The 16097-nt window shown below is 43.1% G+C and overlaps 3 non-coding genes across 3 annotated transcripts; all 3 read left to right on the top strand.

The window, feature by feature from the left end:
• Window positions 1-1042: 1042 nt before the first annotated feature.
• Window positions 1043-1124, top strand: TRNAS-AGA (transfer RNA serine (anticodon AGA)). The gene has a single exon. It is a non-coding gene; the product is annotated as a tRNA-Ser (tRNA).
• A 13638-nt stretch (window positions 1125-14762) lies between these two features.
• On the top strand, window positions 14763-14844 carry TRNAS-AGA (transfer RNA serine (anticodon AGA)). Its single transcript has one exon. It is a non-coding gene; the product is annotated as a tRNA-Ser (tRNA).
• A 728-nt stretch (window positions 14845-15572) lies between these two features.
• On the top strand, window positions 15573-15644 carry TRNAQ-CUG (transfer RNA glutamine (anticodon CUG)). The gene has a single exon. It is a non-coding gene; the product is annotated as a tRNA-Gln (tRNA).
• The last annotated feature ends 453 nt before the right edge of the window (window positions 15645-16097 follow it).

The raw sequence follows: 16097 nt of genomic DNA, 5'->3' as shown, positions 1-16097 counted from the left end.
TCCACAATGTACACATGCTCTTTTACCATTTTCAAAAGAAAATCCAGCCAGCTTCATAGGTCATATGGTTCAATGGTGTAATGGTTAGGACTCTGGACTCTGAATCCAGTGATATGAGTTCAAATCTCAGTGGAACCTGAGAAATTCTTTGTTCACAGCGGTTTTATCTTTTCTGCTCACACTCAATTTGCCAATGCACATGATTTAACATAAAAAGAGAAAGTTAAAATCCACATGGCAAAAAAGATCTATCTATCAAGAAAGTTTAACTCAAATGTTAGTCTTGACTTCATGAAGCAAAACTCATATAATCTTTGTCACATCAAGCAATCGTACTCTATGACTTGTGCCAATGTTCGCATGTCACTTTTTCCAGGTGGTTGAAACTGACCAGGATTTCAAGCCAAAACGGCCTCAAGAAACGACAGCGATTCTTTTCTTTAATCACCCTTTTTAATGTTTTCCAGCATTTTTGTAAACATAGTTTGGTGATGTTTTTCTAAGTATTGTTTTGGGCATCGATTGAGTTTGTTTAAGTTTCTTTTTTGCTCGCAAAATGCTGTGAACGTCACTCAGGAACCTTCCAGGGGTCTTTCTAACCTACTCATTGACTTGTATAGCAAGTATAAAGCAAGCAAAATATACCTGAAAAATGATATGCTCACTTCTGTTAACCGCTTGGCGTTTTGGTAAACTTAATGAGGTTAAAAGACGCTCAATACCTGATCATATGAACAGCAAGTCTTTTTGCATGGAAATGAAACAGTTCAAACTTTTGAGCATTTTCAAAGCCTTTTTCAGGAGGTGTTTGGAACAAAGTCACTCGAAATCCGCCTTATGAATTTTAATAAACCTTGAACTGTAAAAGGTTCCAATTGATGATACCTTTAAATCAGATTTTTACATTTCAGTGAGGCCTGGAATTTTGTTTCCAATTGAAATCTTCCATTTTCTGAAATGTCTTCCAGAAGGATAATCACTGATATTGATCATGTTGCTCTAAGAAAAGGTGTGAAACTCATAAGGATGAAACAGCATCTGAGTAGTTGTGGTCGAGTGGTTAAGGCAATGGACTAGAAATCCATTGGGGTCTCCCTGTGTAGGTTCAAGTCCTGCCAACTATGTTTAACTTCATGTAACATTTTGACGAATTATCTGAGTAGATCAATTTCCACATTCCCAAGTCTATCCCCCACAGAAATGGTCTGTAATCTTTGGATTGTATTTGTAGAACCAGTTTAACAGCATCTGTAGATCTTCTTTTGATTAGTCAGCCTGGTGTGATGTCACTTGTGCATCACACCACCAATCAAACAAAGCTCAGAGGGTGCCATCAAGTATGTGGTGCAAATCCTCCTTTTTTACAGTGAACACATATCACTGCCGTGACTGATGGACTGGGATATGAACTTTGATTTTCACCATCTCTACTTGAATTATCTTTCCGATGGTACCTTTTAGCACACCATGAAAAATCTTTAGTGACTTCTGGATGAGCAGAAGTTTTGCAATTTCTTTTTTTCTCACCCTTTTTCCAGCTAATAGATCCAGCACGCTAATTATTAGCCAGATTTCATCAACATTTTAAAACTGTCCTTGTTGTGATATCATGGAACTTTAAGCACACTTGTGTAATGAAAAGGGAGGAGATATTAATTTACCAATGTGTATTAGATATACATTTGCGGAACAGCTTTAGAACCAGTTTTCATCATAATTAGAGATGAGCGTTGTTCGATTAGAACTGTTCGCCAATCTCAAATTCGAGCTGTTTTGGGCGGTGTTCGGGCCATTCGGCGAACATGAACGATATGAGAAAAATTCGGCTGTTCGAGGTTATGTTCGATAACTGTTCGTGCACCAAAATCATAACTGGGTTTTTTCTCAGTAATGATGAAAATTAATGTTAATACGCAGTTTGAGTGTACAGCGGGGCGGGGGGAGGGGCAGGGGATGGATCTCTGCAGGAATAATGAAGATTTTCATTTTTTTTTCTCTTTCCCGCATTTACAGTGGGGAGGTGCAATCTGTCAGCCTATCAGCAGCGCACACACGGAGCGAAGTGCTTTTTTTCACACAAGCAAGGGCATGTGTCATTGGCAGTGTATGTCACATGTCCTTGCCCTATAAGACCCAGCCATTTTCCCCGTCACCACCATTTTCTCACTGCTGCAGCTGCGTGTTAGACGGCACCGCTGTTGCTGTGTGCGCTATACCTTGCTAATTTCAAGCCAATTTTCGCACAAATCTACAGATAGCTTGGGAGTAGGGAATAGTTGTGATTGCAGTCCTTTTAAGGACTAGGTTACAGCATTTCCTACGACTTTTATTAGACTGGTCTGTGCTCTTAAATAGATAGGTTGTGGGAGTAAAGACTAATTGTAATTGCAGTCCTTTTCAGGACTAAGTTACATCAGTTCCTCTCAGTTTTTGCCAGGCAGGTCTGTGCCAGTGCTGTGCAAGTTTTTTTCACAGCATTTGACTGAATCTAGCAAAGCTAATCCTTTTTGGCCTGTGTTATTCAGTGGAGTAGCCTATCTGTGTTGCAAGATACACCACCTGTGTATAGAATACCAATTTTTTTACTACACCTAGTGAAGTAAAACCTTTTGGGCATAGCATCATTCTATTAGTCCATCTATACTGACCTCCATAAGGTTGCAAATTGAATATAATTTTTTTCTGCATCTAGCTCTGAAAAAATATTTGTCCTTCTAGCAGTGTGTGGGACTTGTTCTACTAGTCCATCTATACTGACCTCCATCAGGTTGCAAATTCAAAATAATTTTTTGACTGCATCTAGCTCTGAAAAAATATTTGTCCTTCTAGCAGTGTGTGGGACTTGTTCTACTTGTCCATCTATACTGACCTCCATCAGGTTGCAAACTGAATATAATTTTTTTCTGCATCTACCTCTGAAAAAATATTTGGGCTTCTAGCAGTGTGTGGGACTTGTCTTATTAGTCCATCTATACTGACCTCCATCAGGTTGCAAATTAAAAATAATTTTTATCTGCATCTAGCTCTGAAACAATATTTGGCCTTCTAGCAAAGTGAGGGACTTGTTCTATTAGTACATCTATTCTGACCTCCATCAGGTTGCAAACTGAATATAATTTTTTTCTGCATCTACCTCTGAAAAAATATTTGGGCTTCTAGCAGTGTGTGGGACTTGTTTTATTAGTCCATCTATACTGACCTCCATCAGGTTGCAAATTAAAAACAATTTTTTGTCTGCATCTAGCTCTGAAAAAATATTTGGCCTTCTAGCATTGTGTGGGACTTGATCTATTAGTCCATCTATACTGACCTCCATCAGGTTGCAAATTGAATATAATTTTTTTCTACATCTAGCTCTGAAAAAATATTTGTCCTTCTAGCAGTGTGTGGGACTTGTTCTACTAGTCCATCTATACTGACCTCCATCAGGTTGCAAATTCAAAATAATTTTTGTCTGCATCTAGCTCTGAAAAAATATTTGGCCTTCTAGCAGTGTGTGGGACTTGTTCTATTAGTCCATCTATACAGACCTCCATCAGGTTGCAAATTAAAAATAATTTTTTGTCTGCATCTAGCTCTGAAAAATTATTTGTCCTTCAAGCAGTGTGTGGGACTTGTTCTACTAGTCCATTTATACTGACCTCCATCAGGTTGCAAACTGAATATATTTTTTTTCTGCATCTACCTCTGAAAAAATATTTGGGCTTCTAGCCGTGTGTGGGACTTGTTTTATTAGTCCATCTATACTGACCTCCATCAGGTTGCAAATTAAAAATAATTTTTTGTCTGCATCTAGCTCTGAAAAAATATTTGGCCTTCTAGCAGTGTGTGGGACTTGTTCTATTAGTCCATCTATACTGACCTCAATCAGGTTGCAAATAGAATATAATTTTTTTCTGCATCTAGCTCTGAAAAAATATTTGTCCTTCTAGCAGTGTGTGGGACTTGTTCTACTAGTCCATCTATACTGACCTCCATCAGGTTGCAAACTGAATATAATTTTTTTCTGCATCTGCCTCTGAAAAAATATTTGGGCTTCTAGCAGTGTGTGGGACTTGTTTTATTAGTCCATCTATATTGACCTCCATCAGGTTGCAAATTAAAAATAATTTTTATCTGCATCTAGCTCTGAAAAAATATTTGACCTTCTAGCAGTGTGTGTGACTTGTTCTATTAGTGCATCTATACTGACCTCTATCAGGTTGCAAACTGAATATAATTTTTTTCTGCATCTACCTCTGAAAAAATATTTGGGCTTCTAGCAGTGTGTGGGACTTGTTCTATTAGTCCATCTATACTAACCTCCATCAGGTTGCAAATTAAAAATATTTTTTTGTCTACATCTAGCTCTGAAAAAATATTTGGCCTTCTAGCAGTGTGTGGGACTTGGTTTATTAGTCCATCTATACTGACCTCCATCAGGTTGCAAATTGAATATAATTTTTTTCTGCATCTAGCTCTGATAAAATATTTGTCCTTCTAGCAGTGTGTGGGACTTGTTCTACTAGTCCATCTATACTGACCTCCATCAGGTTGCAAATTCAAAATAATTTTTTGTCTGCATCTAGCTCTGAAAAAAAAAAATTGTCCTTCTAGCAGTGTGTGGGACTTGATCTATTAGTCCATCTATACTGACCTCCATCAGGTTGCAAACTGAATATAATTTTTTTCTGCATCTACCTATGAAAAAATATTTGGGCTTCTAGCTGTGTGTGGGACTTGTTCTATTAGTCCATCTATACTGACCTCCATCAGGTTGCAAATTGAATATAATTTTTTTCTGCATCTACCTCTGAAAAAATATTTGGGCTTCTAGCAGTGTGTGGAACTTGGTCTATTAGTCCATCTATACTGACCTCCATCTGGTTGCAAATTGAATATAATATTTTTCTGCATCTAGCTCTGAAAAAATATTTGGCCTTCTAGCAGTGTGTGGGACTTGTTCTATTAGTCCATCTATACTGACCTCCATCAGGTTGCAAATTGAATATAATTTTTTTCTGCATCTAGCTCTGAAAAAATATTTGTCCTTCTAGCAGTGTGTGGGACATCTTCTACTTGTCCATCTATACTGACCTCCATCAGGTTGCAAACTGAATATAACTTTTTTCTGCATTTACCTCTGAAAAAATATTTGGGGTTCTAGCAGTGTGTGGGACTTGTTTTATTAGTCCATCTATACTAACCTCCATCAGGTTGCAAATTAAAATTAATTTGTTTCTGCATCTGGCATTGAAAAAATATTTGGCCTTCTAGCAGTGTGTGGGACTTGTTATATTAGTCCATCTATACTGACCTCCATCAGGTTGCAAACTGAATATAATTTTTTTCTGCATCTACCTCTGAAAAAATATTTGGGCTTCTAGCAGTGTGTGGGACTTTTTCTATTAGTCCATCTATACTGACCTCCATCAGGTTGCAAATTAAAAATATTTTTTTTTCTGCATCTAGCTCTGAAAAAATATATGGCCTTCTAGCAGTGTGTGGGACTTGGTCTATTAGTCCATCTATACTGACCTCCATCAGGTTGCAAATTGAATATAATTTTTTTCTGCATCTAGCTCTGAAAAAATATTTGTCCTTCTAGCAGTGTGTGGGACTTGTTCTACTAGTCTATCTATACTGACCTCCATCAGGTTGCAAATTCAAAATAATTTTTTGTCGGCATCTAGCTCTGAAAAACTATTTGTCCTTCTAGCAGTGTTTGGGACTTGTTCTATTAGTCCATCAATACTGACCTCCATCAGGATGCAAACTGAATATAATTTTTTTCTGAATCTACCTCTGAAAAAATATTTGGGCTTCTAACTGTGTGTGGGACTTGTTCTATTAGTCCATCTATACTGACCTCCATCAGGTTGCAAATTGAATATAATTTTTTTCTGCATCTAGCTCTGAAAAAATATTTGGCCTTCTAGCAGTGTGTGGGACTTTGTCTATTAGTCCATCTATTCTGAACTCCATCAGGTTGCAAATTGAATATAATATTTTTCTGCATCTAGCTCTGAAAAAATATTTGGCCTTCTAGCAGTGTGTGGGACTTGTTCTATTAGTCCATCTATACTGACCTCCATCAGGTTGCAAACTGAATATAATTTTTTTCTGCATCTACCTCTGAAAAAATATTTTGGCTTCTAGCTGTGTGTGGGACTTGGTCTATTAGTCCATCTATACTGACCTCCATCAGGTTGCAAATTGAATATATTATTTTTCTGCATCTAGCTCTGAAAAAATATTTGGACTTCTAGTAGTGTGTGGGACTTGTTCTATTAGTCCATCTATACTGACCTCCATCAGGTTGCAAACTGAATATAATTTTTTTCTGCATCTAACCCAGCCAATAGTTTTGGCCTAATACCACAGTTTGGCCACTCAGCTCTGCTCGGTTCCCATCCATTGTTTTTTTGTGCAAGCAACTCCAGAGTTGTGAATTAGTTAATCACCAAAATGAGTGGAAAAAGGTCTGCTGCCGATGGAAAGGGGAATAGGCGTGTTGGGAAGGGGAAAAAAGGTTGTGTCCGTGGGGTAGGTGTTAAAGCTACAGTAACATCTGCAGAAGAAAGACCATCTTCCAGCCAAACTAAAATGTCTACTTCTTTTAGCGGACAATGTGATAAGATCCCTATTTTACGGCCACGCCAATCGCTACAAATTCCAGATGATGCACAAAAACAGCAGGTGCTTCAACGGATATCAAGTGCTCCTTTAAGTGGGCTCTCCTCCACATCAACTTCAACATCACAAATACTCCAGTCCTCAAAGGTGTCACCCCAATCGCACTTGCTTCCTCACAGCTCCCAAATCTCCAGCTGCCCATCTGAGTATGAGGTAGAACAGATGGTTGAGTCTGCAGAGCTGTTTACTCATACTATAGCCTGGGAATCAGAGGTCGGCTCCAGTGCTTCTGTGAATCCAGACGAGGAAATGATCTGCACTGATGCCCAGAATCTTTATGAGTCGGATCCAGGAGCAGACGCTGAAGGTTCTGACCATAATGTAGACCCTCATTCCCAAACTGTAACTCCTGTTGGTGTAGACAATGAGGAAGACAATGATGAGACTCAAATACCTGATTGGAGCGACAACTTTAGTTTTTTGTCAGGGCAGGAACAGGTTGGCTCTGAGGACGACAGGTGTGATAACGCACAGGGTGATGATGATGAGGTTGGAGATCCCACTTACTGTCAACCCACAGTCAGCCAAGAGATGAGGTCAGCAGAGGCGGTGGAGGAGAATGCTAGTGATGACGTGGTCAGGTTGCGCCTTCCTGGACAGAGACGTAGTACTGGAAGCACGTCAACAACTGCATCCTCAAACACAACTCTGCCTCTCACCACAAGTCATGGTGGCTCTTCAGGTCCCATGGGTGCTAAGCCTTGCATGGCCTGGGCATTTTTTCAGATCGATAAAGATGACCCTACTCGTGTTATCTGTAACATTTGTCAGCAAAAGCTAAGTAGAGGCCAAAAAATACATAGTTTGAGTACTTCATGCATGAACTGGCACATGGACATGAAGCATAAGTTGCAGTGGGAAGCTCACTGTGCTACAATGCGGCCTAGCCGGCCGGGCCAACCACCGTCTGCCATATCTTGTGCATCCGCGGCCTCTTCATCCTCAGTGACTGGGGGGACAGCAGTCACACCTGTTTTGGGACGCAGACCTGCCACCTCTTTACCCGCAACAGCCAGCGTGATTGGCAGGTCATCATTTTCTTTGGAGGTGGTAACACCAGCTGGTGTTGAGCGCTGTCCGACATCGATAGCACCACCTTTGAATCAAGGCATCCTAACATGTCCGCCTGCATCTTCCTCACAGACCGGCAGTTTGCCAGGGACACCCTTATCAACCCCGTCTAAGCACAATAGCCAGCCCTCGGTCCCTCAGATGTGGACAAGTAAAAGACCATTTCCTCCTAGCCATGAGAAAGCTAAGAGGTTGAATTTCACCATCTGCAAGCTCTTGGCTACAGAAATGCTGCCTTTCCGCCTGGTGGACACAGAGGATTTTCGAGACCTTATGTACGTCGCAGTGCCCCAGTACCAGATGCCCAGTTGGCACTACTTCTCAAAGAAAGGTGTGCCTGCGCTCCACCAGCATGTCGCACACAACATCACCACTTCTTTGAGAAACTCTGTGTGTGACAGGGTGCATTTCACCACAGACACTTGGACGAGTAGGAATGGACAGGGGCGTTACATGTCGCTGACTGGGCACTTGGTAACTATGGTGACAGCAGGACAAGGGGCTGCTGTCCAAGTCTTGCCATCCTCACGAGTTGTGCGTCAATCCTCTTTATCTCAAAGTTCCTCCACTGCTTCTGCCTCCTAAACCTCCTCTCGGTCCTCCACCTGCACCCAAAGCCTGTCTGGTCATGCCACAAGCTTTCTAACTGCGCAGAAGGGATCCTGCACACCTCCTTACTATGCTGGCAGTAGGGCTCAACGTTATCAGGCGGTTTTTACTTTGAAATGTCTGGGAAATGTGAGTCACACAGCTGAGGAGTTGTGGTCAGCTCTGGAGAACCAATTTCATGAATGGTTGTCTTCACTGGACCTGAAACCAGGGAAGGCCGTGTGCGACAATGCTGCAAACCTGGGTGCGGCCCTTCGCCGGGGCAATGTCACACACGTGCCTTGTATGGCTCACGTGTTGAACCTGGTTGTCCAGCAATTTTTAGCCCACTATCCCGGACTAGATGGCCTTCTGCAGAGGGCACGGTCGCTGTGTGCTCACTTTCGCCGTTCGTATCCCACAGCTCAGCGACTTACATCTCTACAGAAGTCGTTGGGCCTGCCACTTCACCGGCTAAAATGCGATGTGCCTACCCGGTGGAATTCAACTCTGCACATGTTGCAGCGACTGTGGCAGCACCGACAAGCCCTGGTGCAATACGTTCTGATGTATAGCCTGGGCCAGCGAGATCCAGAGGTGGGGCAAATCACGCTGGAGGAGTGGTCTCAGATCAGGGACCTATGCACCCTTCTGCACAGTTTTGAAATGGCGACGAAGATGTTTAGTGCTGACGATGCCATTATCAGCATGACTATTCCGGTGATTTACATGCTGGAGCACATGTTAAACAGAATTCGGAGTCAGGTGGTGGCACAAGAGGAGGTGGAGGAAGTAGAGGAGGAGGAGTTGTATGCGGAAGGGCTAACATCTGCAAGGTCCAGACGGTCGGCAGCACCAAGGCGGCAGGCATGTGAGGGTGGGGGAGATGGTTTTACCAGGGCGCATGGTAGCAGCCAAACTAGTGAGGAAGGTGCAGGAGCCCAGGAAGAAGTGGAGGACGAACTGATGGAAGACTCATAAGATGAGGGAGACCTTGATCACATTTCTGTTGTGCGATGTTGGGGGGAGAGGACAGAGGAAGGAAGCATGATTGTTACCTCGCCACCAACACAACAGGGACTTGGTGCTCCTGGATGCGCAAGACACATGGGTGCCTTCTTGCTGCACTACCTGCAACATGACCCTCGGATTGTCAGAATTCGAAGTAATCCTGACTGCTGGGTTGCCACACTCTTAGATCCACCACATTCTTCGATCAACCTTTTCATTTTAATAAAGACCAAAAAATGGTCATTTTTGAAATTATAAGCATTAGCAGGTTATTAGAAACTGAAATCAAACAGTTTTCAAATCAAAACTTTATTCTAGGTGGTGTTACATTTGCACATAGGACCCCTTGTTCGAAAGGAGCTTCTGAACTCTCTCGTCCATTGAATTTGTCAGGTTTTGGATGGTTTCTGCTTCAATTGTTTTGCATGAGGACAGAATACCCTCCCAGAGCTGTTGTTTAGATGTGAACTGCCTCCCACCATCATAGACACTCCTTTTGATGATGCTCCAGAGGTTCTGAATGGGGTAGAGGTCAGGGGAGCATGGGGGTCACACCATAAGTTTGTCCCCTTTTATGCCCATATCAGCCAGAGATGCAGATGTGTTATGTGCAGCATGAGACGGTGCATTATCATGCATAAAAATGATCTTGCTGTGGAATACACGGTTCTTCTTCTTGAACCATGGCAGGAAGTGCTGTTTGAGAAACTCCACATACATTATGGAGTTCATCTTTACCCCTTCAGGGATCCTAAAGGGGCCGACAATCTCTCTCCCCATGATTCCAGCCCAAAACATTACTCCACCTCCTCCTTGTTGGCGCTGTAGCCGTATTTGCGTGGGGTGTCCATCAACCAGCCATCCTCCACTACATCCATCTGGACCATCGAGCGTTGCACGGCACTCATCCGTGAACAAAACAGTTTTGAAATCAGTCTTCATGTAATGTTTGGCCCACTGTAGCCGTTTCTGCTTGTGTGAAGTGGATAGAGGAGGTCGACAGGATGGCGTACGCACAGCTGCAAACCTCTGAATGACCCTGCATCTTGTTGTTTGGGGGACGTTGGAGGCACCAGCAGCTTCAAAAACTTGTCTGCTGCTATGACAAGGCTTTTTTGCCGCTGCTCTTTTAACCTGACGTAATTGCCTGTAGGAAAGAGTCCTCAATTTGCCCTTATCAGCACGCACACGTGTGTACTGTGAATCAGCTACATACTTCTTGATTGCCAAGACACTTCATCCTGATCATCGCACAATGTTGATTGTAGTCATGCCTTGACCTAAACACTCCACAATTTGTTGCTTCTCAGCAGCCGACACATCCTTTTTCTTTCCCATTTTGGGAGAAAATGTAGGCTGCTTAATAATGTGGGACAGCCTTCTTAAGTAGTCTTGCATCTCATTGGACACACCTGCCAAACTAATTAGCACAGGTGTCTGCATTTGCTTACAGTGATATAAAGAGCCCTGACACACATCACCATCAATGAGTTTAACTGACAAACAAACAAATACTTCCCTTATCACTCCTAAACACTTTTTGCATAATAATTTGGAACACAGTGTACATGTGCTTTTCCACAAAACACCAGTGGTTCACGTAGGGAATCTTACAGTTCTAACTTGCCAACCGTGGTCTGTATGGAGTTGTTCAATAAAGGGCCCAAAATTAAGATAACATAGACGGGAAAGGTCTCTATGAATAGGAATTCCTAAGAATTTGATACCCTGTGAGGGCCAGGCAAAGGGAAAGTTGGACTGCATGGAATCCTGTATGGATTTGGGGAGGGAGACATCGAGGGCCTCAGACTTCGCTGCATTGATTTTAAAATTTGACCATGTAACAAAGTGATCTATTTCAGCCATAACAGCAGGGATGGATATATGTGATTGAGTGATATATACTAGGACATCATCAGCAAATAGAGAGCACTTGTACTCGTTGCCTCCCACCTCAATCCACCTAATATTGGGGTTATGGCGAATTGATGAGAGCAGGTGCTCTGTCACTAGGATGTATAAGAGAGGGGACAGAGGACATCCCTGCCTTGTCCCATTGGTGATTATGAAAGGTGATGAAAATGTTATGATGCACCCCCTGGGTCTTGGGACACCCGGAGCCGGACCCTTTTTGGTGGATACTGGTGGTTGTAGTCTCCGTGGCGGCGACCCGGTTCCGTGGCTCAGGGCGGTCAAACCAGTGGCGGAACTATTTATGTGGTTTTGATGTTTAAAAATCCGACTACGCCACCCGTGGATTGCGGTCAGAGTGAACCGCCGCTGCAGGGCAGACCGCTGAGGCTGGTGTTGTGGGTGCAGCAGAGCGTAGCATAACTCCCCACGGGAGGAGTATAGCCTCAGGGCAGTGTATGCGGAGGATGGGGGTGATGGTGCAGGGCAGCAGCAGTAACGACACGGAGTCAGTGAAGCAGTCCAAGGCCTTTACTCACAGTTCTTATTATCCAGACCACTTCTGCAGGTAACGGCTGCCCACGTCGTACTGTGCTCACCAGGTGAGGGGCTCAGACAACTCCCAGATAACTTTGGAGCGCTTCACAGGACCCCCTTTGTGTGTCCTTTGTCTGGCCTTTCTTACCAACCCTTCTGTCCGGCTGCCTCAGGCCTCCTCTTGGTAAACTTGGCGCCAGTTTCCCTGACCCTATGTGGTGCCTTCCAAGTGGATGTAGTGAGGGGCTGCGCCACATAAAATGTCACAGCCTCCGGTTTCTAGCTGAGGGTCGTTTCCCGCCTCCACTAGTTTCGGGGACCGGTCTCCCCCTTTGGCCTGACCCCTCCACGCAGGTGGATTCGGGCGTGCGGTGGCGACTCGCCCGTCCGCACCCCTGGGATCCCTTCGTTCCTCGATCCTGGAGCCTTCTCCGCTCCTCTTCCTTCCTTCTCCCTCTTCCAGGCCTGGGCCTCTGTTACTAGGCCCGCCTCCGGAGCAGAGCTCATGCAGAGCCCCTGCTCCCTGTCACTTCTGCTCAGACTTCTCTGCACTGAACTAAGATGGTGCCCACCTTTTATACTCCCTTCTCAATGCACCCAGGAACTGCTTACTCCCTGCTCCTGCACTACAGGGTTCCCCTTACTCAGTGTTCCCTCCCCCCACTCCAGATAGGGACAGGGACTGTCGTGCCCATCTCAGGGGCATATTGGTCGCCCTGCCCCACGGCAATGTGGTGTAATGCATGCAGGTGTCGGGTCCTGATCCACACTCCATCCTTACCTGAGAGTGAGATATCACACCTCTGGGTGAGGTGCAATACCTCTGTAGAAACCGAGCTCTCAGGGTGCTACAGTTCCATTTATCTTCAACCTAGGTGACGTATTGCGATACAGGGCCGTGATTTTGGCTATAAAAGGGTCCCCTAGACCCCTACCCCAAGCTTTTTAAGAGAATAATATATGGCGTGCCAGGAGACTCTATGGAATGCTTTCTCAGCATCCAAAGAGAGTATCTAATTACAAATTTTTAACTGCATCTAGCCCAGGAAATACTTTGTGCCTAGTAGCAGTGTCTGCTAGTCAGCGGATTATCGGGCTGTTAAGCAAGCTACACCACCTGTAGTTTGGACACTTAATTTTTCAAAGGAAATGCTTCGGGACCACGGGATACTCAGTGAAGAGCATCAGGAGGCACCCCAAGGCATAGGGGCTGGGACTCGCGGTAGGATGCCTTGCGGTGGACAGCCGAGCTCGATCCTTATAAAAGCTTTTTAACTGCAGCAGCTTTAGTGGATGCAACTGGAGCTGGAATTACGCGGCTGCTGGCGTGAGACTTGCCCTTCAATAGATCCTTGTAAAAGGATTTAAAGTGTATTCATTCAAATTAGAGAGACAATTTAAATTAAAAAGCTTAGAGCTGCCTCCACCACAGGGGGGCTCGCTCGACCCACCAGCGGACAGGCACCAGTATTGGGAGAGGGGGGCTGGCAGTCAGGGTCCACCGCGGCTCTGGCACAAACCCGGCGACACGGAGGTGGCACGGGCAGGAACGGACTGGCCGTGTCGGCTTCTCACTTTTTGGATTTTAGAAGGGCATGACATGCCTATATCTGTTTCTCCCCCTCCTTTTACTCCTCCACCTCTTTTCTTTTCGCATGACTATATGTACTTGTCACTTTTCCATGTGTTAGTTGTGTCTTCTGAGCAGTTTGTCAGCTTTTGGACACCTTTGAAGGTGTTTTCTATGTGTTTCTAATTGTTTTTGTTTGCCTGCCATTGGTTTTAACGGTGTTCGAAGGTGTTCGACGAACCGAACCGAACTCGAACACTACGGAGGTGGCTCAACACTAATCATAATGCATGAATTTCCCAGGTTTCACTGAGATTAGAACTCAGATCACTGGATTCAGAGTGAATTTCTCACATTTCCACAATGTACACATGCTCTTTTACCATTTTCAATCGAAAATCCAGCCAGCTTCATTGGTCATATGGTTCAATGGTGTAAGGGCTAGGACTCTGGACTCTGAATCCAGTGATCTGAGTTCAAATCTCAGTGGACCCTGAGAAATTCTTTGTGCACAGCGGTTTTATCTTTTCTGCTCACACTCAATTTGCCAATGCACATGGTTTAACATAAAAAGAGAAAGTTAAAATCCACATGGCAAAAAAGATCTATCTATCAAGAAAGTTTAACTCAAAAGTTAAACTTGACTTCATGAAGCAAAACTCATATCATCTATGTCACACCAAGCAATCGTACTCTATGACTTGTGCCAATGTTCGCATGACACTTTTTCCAGGTGGTTGAAACTGACCAGGATTTCAAGCCGAAACGGCCTCAAGAAACGACAGCGATTCTTTTCCTGAATCACCCTTTTTAGTGTTTTCCAGCATTTTTGTAAACATAGTTTGGTGATGTTTTTCTAAGTATTGTTTTGGGCATCAAATGAGTTTGTTTAAGTTTCTTTTTTGCTCGCAAAATGCTGTGAACATCACTCAGGAACCTTCCAGGGGTCTTTCTAACCTACTTATTGACTTGTATAGCAAGTATAAAGCAAGCAAAATATACCTGAAAAATGATATGCTCACTTCTGTTAACCGCTTGGCGTTTTGGGAAACTTAATGAGGTTAAAAGACGCTCAATACCTGATCATATGAACAGCAAGTCTTTTTGCATGGAAAGGAATCTGTTCAAACTATTGAGCATTTTCAAAGCCTTTTTCAGGAGGTGTTTGGAACAAAGTCACTCTAAATCCGCTTTATGAATTTTAATAAACCTTGAACTGTAAAAGGTTCCAATTGATGATACCTTTAAATCAGATTTTTACATTTCAGTGAGGCCTGGAATTTTGTTTCCAATTGAAATCTTCCATTTTCTGAAATGTCTTCCAGAAGCATAATCACTGATATTGATCATGGTGATATAAGAAAAGGTGTGAAATTCATAAGAATGAAACAGTGGCTGAGTAGTTGTGGCCGAGTGGTCAAGGCAATGGACTAGAAATCCATTCAGGTCTTCCCGTGTAGGTTCAAATCCTGCCAACTACGTTTAACTTTATGTAATATTTTGACGAATTATCTGAGTAGATCAATTTCCACATTCCCAAGTCTATCCGCCACAGAAATGGTCTGCAATCTATGGATTGTATTTGTAGAACCAGCTTAACAGCATCTGTAGATCTTCTTTAGATTAGTCAGCCGGGTGAGATATCAGTTGTGAATCACACCACCAATCATACAAAGCTCAGAGGGTGCCATCAGGTATGTGGTGCAAATCCTCCTTTTTTCCAGCGAAAACAGACCACTGCCGTGGCTTATGGACTGGGATATGAACTTTGATTTGCACCAACTCTACTTGAATTATCTTTCCGATGGAACCTTTTAGCACACCATGAAAAATCTTTAGTGACTTCTGGATGAGCAGAAGTTTTGCAATTTCTTTTTTTATCACCCTTTTTCCAGCTGATAGATCCAGCACGATAATTATTAGCCAGATTTCATCAACATTTTAAAACTGTCCTTGTTGTGATATCATGGAACTTTAAGCACACTTGTGGAATAAAAAGGGAGGAGATATTAATTTACCAATGTGTGTTAGATATACATTTGCGGGACAGCTTTAGAACCAGTTTTCATCATAATGCATGAATTCCCAGGTTCCACTGAGATTAGAACTCAGATCACTGGATTAAGAGTGAATTTCTCACATTTCCACTATTTACACATGCTCTTTTACTGTTTTCAAAAGAAAATCCAGCCAGCTTCATTGGTCATGTGGTTCCATGGTGTAATGGTTAGCACTCTGGACTCTGAATCCAGCGATCTCAGTTCAAATCTTAGTGGAACCTGAGAAATTCTTTGTGCATAGCGGTTTTATCTTTTCTGCTCACACTCAATTTGCCAATGCACATGGTTTAACATAAAAAGAGAAAGTTAAAATCCACATGGCAAAAAGATCTATCTATCAAGAAAGTTTAACTCAAAAGTTAAACTTGACTTCATGAAGCAAAACTCATATCATCTATGTCACACCAAGCAATCGTACTCTATGACTTGTGCCAATGTTCGCATGACACTTTTTCCAGGTGGTTGAAACTGACCAGGATTTCAAGACGAAACGGCCTCAAGAAACGACAGCGATTCTTTTCCTGAATCACCCTTTTTAGTGTTTTCCAGCATTTTTGTAAACATAGTTTGGTGATGTTTTTCTAAGTATTGTTTTGGGCATCAAATTAGTTTGTTTAAGTTTCTTTTTTGCATGCAAAATGCTGTGAACGTCACTCAGGAACCTTCCAGGGGTC

Source organism: Phyllobates terribilis, unplaced genomic scaffold (genome assembly GCF_046119375.1).
Source record: "Phyllobates terribilis strain yellow unplaced genomic scaffold, ASM4611937v1 Scaffold_13__5_contigs__length_258822181, whole genome shotgun sequence".
Lineage (NCBI taxonomy): Eukaryota > Metazoa > Chordata > Amphibia > Anura > Dendrobatidae > Phyllobates > Phyllobates terribilis.
Note: the sequence above shows the minus strand (reverse complement) of the source record. Positions and strands in the feature narration are given on the sequence as shown.